We start from the raw sequence: 6,868 nt of genomic DNA on the forward strand, positions 1-6,868 counted from the left end.
TTTTCCTCTTTTTGTTGTCCCTAGGGATTAGCACAATGCCTGGCACATAGTAGGCACTTAATAAACATTGGTTGATTGCTTGACACTCAAAGTTTTATGTCAGACTGGACCAGACCAAGGCTACCCAAGAATTTAGACAGGGAGGCTACCTTAGATAGTAAAATGATTACAAATGAAAAACAATCAGACAGACAAGACAGAAGACTAACCTTTCTCTCTGATTTTCAAGAAAGAACAGCAATTTTACTGGTTGCTTGATGTTTCCTGCCCAGAAATCACGCTAGGTAATTTTACCTTGTGTATGCTAAAAGGTTTCTGGGCTATAAGACTTGATCTTAATCAGATTTAGCCTATCCCTTTCTGTGATTATTTTTATTATCAAAATTGTCCAATGTTGATAGTTACAGCTGTCAAGCATACTTATCAATATGCAGAAACATGTGAAAACCAGCTTATTCTATGCTCAAAGCAGAGACCCATGGTATACAAAAACCAGTGGGCCCTAGCAGCCCTAAGTTATATTATATAGATTTTGATCACATAGGCAAGGTGGATACAATGGAATTTTACAGAGGGCTGAAGAGGAAGGTAACAATTAATATATCAAAGAACAGATAGCAGAAGGGGAAGATCTACATCAGGTAAAATAAACTGGTCAGTAAACACTGGGGATATAGCTGGAATTTGCAGACTAACCATTAAAGACCAGAGCTATGGCTCTGACATGCTCATAACATGACATGACATGCTCATCTTAATAGAGGCAATAAAACTGAGTTAGAAATTCTCTTATCACTAGTAAATCACCTGAACTAAAGTTTGATGTCTCAGCTCAATTCTTCATGTTCTAGCTAGTTAGGTCACCTGCCAGAAATTCTCTTACCACTCCTCCACGGTCTGGAAGGTCTCCTCCAGCTATGACCTTCTGATTTAATCTAGCACGTAACTGAGTAAGAATCAGCTCTAAAATATGAGAGGTCACCCAAGTTTTGAAGACCTAGAGGTCAGAACCCACCATCTCCTGAAGTAGATGGTTCCACTTTAGGGTAACTCTTGTTGTTTAGGAAATTTACCATCTATTACGCCTAAAATTGTCTCTTGACAACATATTGCTAATTTGTTTTGCTTGACTATGCAGATTTGAAATAGGGGTTTTGTTTTTCATTTTCTTCCCCAGTAGGGGGAAGGTAGGAGGGAGGGAAAATAAATGATTGTTAATTTTTTAAAAAGAATAATAATTAAAGCAAAAACTTCTATCCATTGCTATTAGTTCTGCCCTTTGAGGCCATGCAGAATAAATCGAATCCCTCTTCCAAATGACAAACCTTCAGGGGCAGCCAGGTGGCACAATGGATAGAGCACTGGCCCTGGATTCAGGAGGACCTGAGTTCAAATCCGGCCTGAGACACATAACATGTACTAGCTGTGTGACCCTAGGCAAGTCACTTAACCCCACTGCCTAGCCAAAAAAAAAAAAAGATGACAAACCTTCAAATGCTTAAAGACAGCCAGCATGTAGCCCATTAGTCTTCTCTAAGCTAAATATTCTCAGTTCCTCCACATATGATATCTTTTCCAGTCCCCTCACCACTCCTGGTTACTTTCCTCTGTATGTTCTGTAGTATAACATTATCTTTCCTAAAAATGTGGTTCTCAGGCCAGAACACATCACTGAACATAGGACCTTATCAGGGATTGTTTATTTTGTTCTAAAATCTAGTATTTTGTCATTTTGTTGACTAAGAGAAAAGCATTTGCTTTAGTAAAAAAGAAGAAAGCAGCTGATCTGTGTCATTTTCTGATCTTGCTCTGTCCATATCTGAGCCTGGCCTACACCCCTTGAATAAGGTCACCTGTTGAAGCCCTTCTCCATACAAAGTAGGGAGCAGCTTTTCTATGAAGCCTCCACCAACCCTCCAAACTAAAAATAGTCATTCCCTGCTATGTGTCCTAGGTATTTAACAGAGTCCAGCTCATGTAGTTGTCTTGTCAAACCGTCCATCAACAAGCATTCATGAAGCCCTTGCAGTGTGCCACGGGCTGGTGCTTGTCTATGTACTAGGTGTGTGTCTCACCTCCCTCCCTGATCATAAGCTCCTTTAGGAAAAGGTCTGTATCACTTCTCCTCATCATATCCCCTAGCACAGTCCCTGCATATGGCAGGTGATTAATAAATATGAATTTGAATTTCAGTTGGATGTTTCAACATTCACTTCAAGAAAGACTAGATACTATTTGAATCTGTGGTTTTCTTCCTCCATCTAGTGGCCATCAGTTTAGCATTATGGCCAGAAGGATAGCAAGCTTTCAGTCTCCTTAAGGTTCTGCATCTTGAGACATCTCCAGTTGATATCTGGCCACTGGACCTAGATGGTTCTGGATGAGAAAGTGAGGCTGGTGACTTTGCACAGTCCTCCCTCAGTCAAATCAAATTAAATTGCAAGTCATGTCATCATCTCCCTTCAAGAACAAAGGACAAACCACACACACACACATACAACATTAAGGTTGATAAAGTACTTCTTTCACGACAACGCTGTGAGGTATATGTTGTGAGTATTGTCATTACCCTCATATCCCAGAGGAGGAAACTGAGGCTCAGGTATAATTAGGCCAAATGTTTAGAAGGGCTGGAGCTGAGACGCAAATCTGGATCTTCTCAACTGGAGACTGATGGCACCATTGTACACTCATTGCCTTTCCAAAGCCAGGCATGGAGATTGTGAAGGAAGAGAACCTCAGAGTTGGAAGGGACCTTAAAGGTCGAGTCTAGTTCAACATGTGCTCCCTTCTTAACATATCCAGGAAGGGGCTCAACAAGCTTTTTCTCAGCCCTCTACCAAGGCAACACCTTGGTAGAGGTCTCAAGGCAGACAATTCTGCCTTCAGGTGCTCTAATTTTTAAGGAATTCTACTTTATGTAGAAATGTTGAATGGGGACATTCCACTCAGCTCATTCAATTACCATTCCTGGTTCTATTCAACCATGTAGGAGCTTTGGGACATGTTTTTGGCCATGTGATGACCCAGGCTGAAAGAACTTTATGTGTCAGTCAGTCAGTCAACAAGCCAAAAGAAAAACAGTCCCTGCCCTCAAGGAGCTTACATTCCAGTGGGGGAAGATAAACCTAAGACAGAGCTAAAAAGCTTTGGGGAAAGGGCAAGGTTCCCAGCTCAGGGGCATGGTAGAGGAAATCTGGAGTGAAGCCTCAAAGGAATGAGGCATGGCCCACCTGGGCAACCACCTTAGATGGAGGTCGGGGTGGAGCCATCCAGTCAGAGGGAGAGGCTACTTTGAAGGTGTGAATTAGGTGTGAATTCCAGGGCTGGCATGATGTGGTAAGCACTGAGTGTCTCTTGTTCTTCCCATCCTCTGAGAGAGGCAGGGTACTGCACCTGTTAAAGTTGCAACTCTACCCAGGTGACATCATGAAATACCACATGTTTCAGTGAGCAGTAGGGAAGGTATAGCCTTTCTCCACTCCAGTATCATCGCGTGATCGTCCTGATCACATGGAGTCTGAATCACATGTCCTGCCTAACCAAGCCTGACTCATCAGAATTTGTTCAGCCCTTTTCCCCAACTGTCTGAGACAATCTAAGGCATCTCCTTAGATCCTGGTTTTTCCTTTTTTAATTCTCTCTTCAGCATCAGGAAGTTTGTTTTGTTTGTGACTATTTCCTCCCTGTGAGAGGTGAATTTTCATTAATCGAAAAATAATTAATTTTAAAATAAGAACAGCTCCTATCTTCCTCTAATCCTACCGAGGTCCTGAGTCCACGCTCTGGGTCATAAGCCCCAAGTCCAAAGTTCCTCCAAAATTTCTGCCTCTTCCCTTCAGGTTCTGCCACCGATGTATGCATGTGTCAAATACCCTCTAGAAAATGTTACCTTTGCTCCTCTGCCCGCTGAAAGGAGGGATTTTGCATCTCTAAAACTTTGGGGTGTGAATGGATTCTGTGTCAGGGAGAGCTGTGGGCATGTAAGCACTTGGCAGATGTTTTATCAGTTTTCTTATTCAGTCGACATACTCTTCGTTTGTTAATCCTATGCCACCAAAGTAAGATTCTATGTTCTTACTTTTTTGTGCAGTTTGCTTATGTTCCCAGCCAATTACTTGACTTTTAAACTCTTTGTCAGGGTAGGGCTCTGCTTCCAGTGTGAAGGGCATACTGTTCCAAGCTTCAATGTAGCTGTTTTCAAAGGTACTTCTAAGGTCCTGTAAATTTTCAGTTCTTCCAAGGTTGTATGATCTAAGGAGAGTTGTTTACTCCTTTCCTGGCCTGTGCTCTGGTCTATGAGTGACCACAAGCACTCTTTTCTGCCCTGAACTGTGAGGGGGATTTACTCTGTACCGCCACCATAAGTTCCACCACACCAGTGCTCCTCCTTGCCCCAGGATCACCACCCAGAACTGTGACCCAGATCCAAGCATGGGAGAAGCAAGAGAATCCTGCCTCAGCACCAGCAAAGAGATCCCTGAAATTCCTCTCTGATCAGCCGCTTGATCCCCCCACCATCTATGGGCCGAGAGCTCTGGAAGCAGCCGCTGCCATTGTGGCATTGCCCTGGGGCTGTGCTAGGACTAGGGCTTGACTGGGCTCCTCTCACCCAGGTCCAACAGACCTTTCCCACTGACCTTCTGAGTTGTCTTTGGCGTTTGTGGGTTGAGAAGTCTGGAAACCGCCACAGCTCCCCTTGATTCAGTCCCCTGAGGCCTGCTCTGGGTTTGCTGAGGCCCCGTCTTTACCTGTGCAGCCCACACTGAACTGCGCTCCTCTCCCAGTCCAGCACAACAGACTTTTCCTATCTACCTTCCAGGTTGTGTTGGGCTGGAAATTTGTTTTACTCTATCTTTTTGTGGGTTCTGCTGCTCTAGGATTTGTCTGGAGTCATTTGTACAGGTATTTGAAGGGGTTTGGGGGAGAGCTCAAGCAAGTCACTCAGCCATACTGGCCCCACCCCCACTTCCTTGGCTTCTTTTAAGTCCCAGATAAAATGTCATCTTCTGAGATTTCTTTTCTGATGCCCCTTAATGCTCAGTGCTTTGCTTTTATTGACTGACTTCTAATGTATCCTGTATAGATCTTGTTTGTACATAATTCTTAGAATGTTGTCTCCATTAGACTGTGAGCTCCTTGAGGGCAGGGACTGCTTTTTCCCCCAACTTTCTTTGCATCCCCAGCACTTTGCACAGTGCCTGACATACAGGTGGTACTTAATACATGCTTGTTGCCTTGCCTTGCCTTCCCAACAGGCCTAAGTGCATAACTCATCTCCTTCCTCTTCCCCTCCTTAGGCTTCCCAACCAGACAACCACAAGGTTAGAGCTCCAGTGATGCCAAGCTTGTCTCAGGCCATAGCAGGTTGGGCAGCTGAGGACTGGGCTGGCAGAAAGCATTCACCTTAAACCTCCTAATCACCTGTCTTCCTCAGGGAACCTCACTGCTTCTCTACCTAGACTTCCACCTACTCCCCCTCTCTTTAATATTGTCACACTAGATCTCCTAATGTGGAAAACCATCTCCCTCCCCAACATTCCTCTCCCAAACCTACCCCACTAGTGCTCCACTCCAGACTGGCCATTCCCCTCCACTGTGCTCTCTGGAGTATCTGCTCCATAATGAACAAACTTCTTTTCATCCAGAAACTCTTTCTTCCTTCCTTCCTCCTCCCATCTCCAGACCCTGAGCCCAGGCTCCTTTCTGATGACATTGGTTTCCTTGCCACTCTTTCCAGTACAAGTGATATTTCTACTCCTTCCGCTGACTTACCAACCATTGTGGTAGGAATAGAACACCCTTTATTCCCCACTGCCACTTTTAGTTACTCCCTCTACCAACATCCTTCAGCAAATGCTTCCTCTTCTAAGATTCATTCAATCAAAATTGATCACCCAGGTGAGATTCTAGTGTCTGTCATCTACCAACCCGAGACACTCTCCCTCCTTTTTCGGTTCAGTGTCGCGCTCAGAGTTTTCCTCTCTACCCCAACCCCTGCTCTCATTCTAGAAGACATCAAAATACATGTTGATGGTCCTTTAAATATCCTCATTCCAATCTACTGAACTCCCATGACTTACTCTTACTTCCAATCAGTTGCCAAATCTTGCTACTGCTTTCTCTACATCTCAAGCGTCCATTCTTTTCTCTCACATAGCCACACCCATAATGCAGGCCCTTATCACTTCCCATCTAGACTACTGTAACAGCTTTCTACCTGGTCTCCCTACCTCAGGGGGCTCCTATACCAAACCATCTTTCACTCAGCTGCTGAAGTGATTTTCCTGAAGGGCAGGTCTGATCCTATCATTCCCCTTCCCCACACCCCCCTTCCCAAGATCAAATAGAAAGCATTCAGTTTGGCACTTAAGAGCTGGACCCTTCCAACTCTTCCAGTATTCTTATGCTACCCTGCCCTCCATAACAAAGCTACACTGGTCTACCAGCTGTCCCTTAAACATGACACTCCACTGCCTGCTTCCCATTTCTGTACCTTGGCAGTGACTGTCCCCTATATCTAGAATGTTCTCCTTCCTCACCTCTGCCTCTTAGTTTTCCTAGCTTCCTTCCAAACTAATCTCAAATCCAACTTCTAAAAGAGCCCTTTTTTGTATCCCCTCCCAGCTGCTAGTGCCTCCCCTCTGAGAATATCTTGCAACTACTTTATATTTCTCTTGTATTTTCTGAGTTATATATGTTGTCTCCACCATTAGAAATGTAAGCTTCTTGAGGGCGAGACTTGTTTTTACCTTTTCTTTCTATTGCAGTTGTTTATTACAGTGCCTGGACCATACTAAGTGCTTCATCAATGTTTGTCAATTTCTTTTATCTTAGCAAAATTACCCCTGGCAAGAAAACCATATAT

This window comes from Phascolarctos cinereus, unplaced genomic scaffold, assembly GCF_003287225.1.
Source record: "Phascolarctos cinereus isolate Bilbo 61053 unplaced genomic scaffold, phaCin_HiC Scaffold_8;HRSCAF=390, whole genome shotgun sequence".
NCBI lineage: Eukaryota > Metazoa > Chordata > Mammalia > Diprotodontia > Phascolarctidae > Phascolarctos > Phascolarctos cinereus.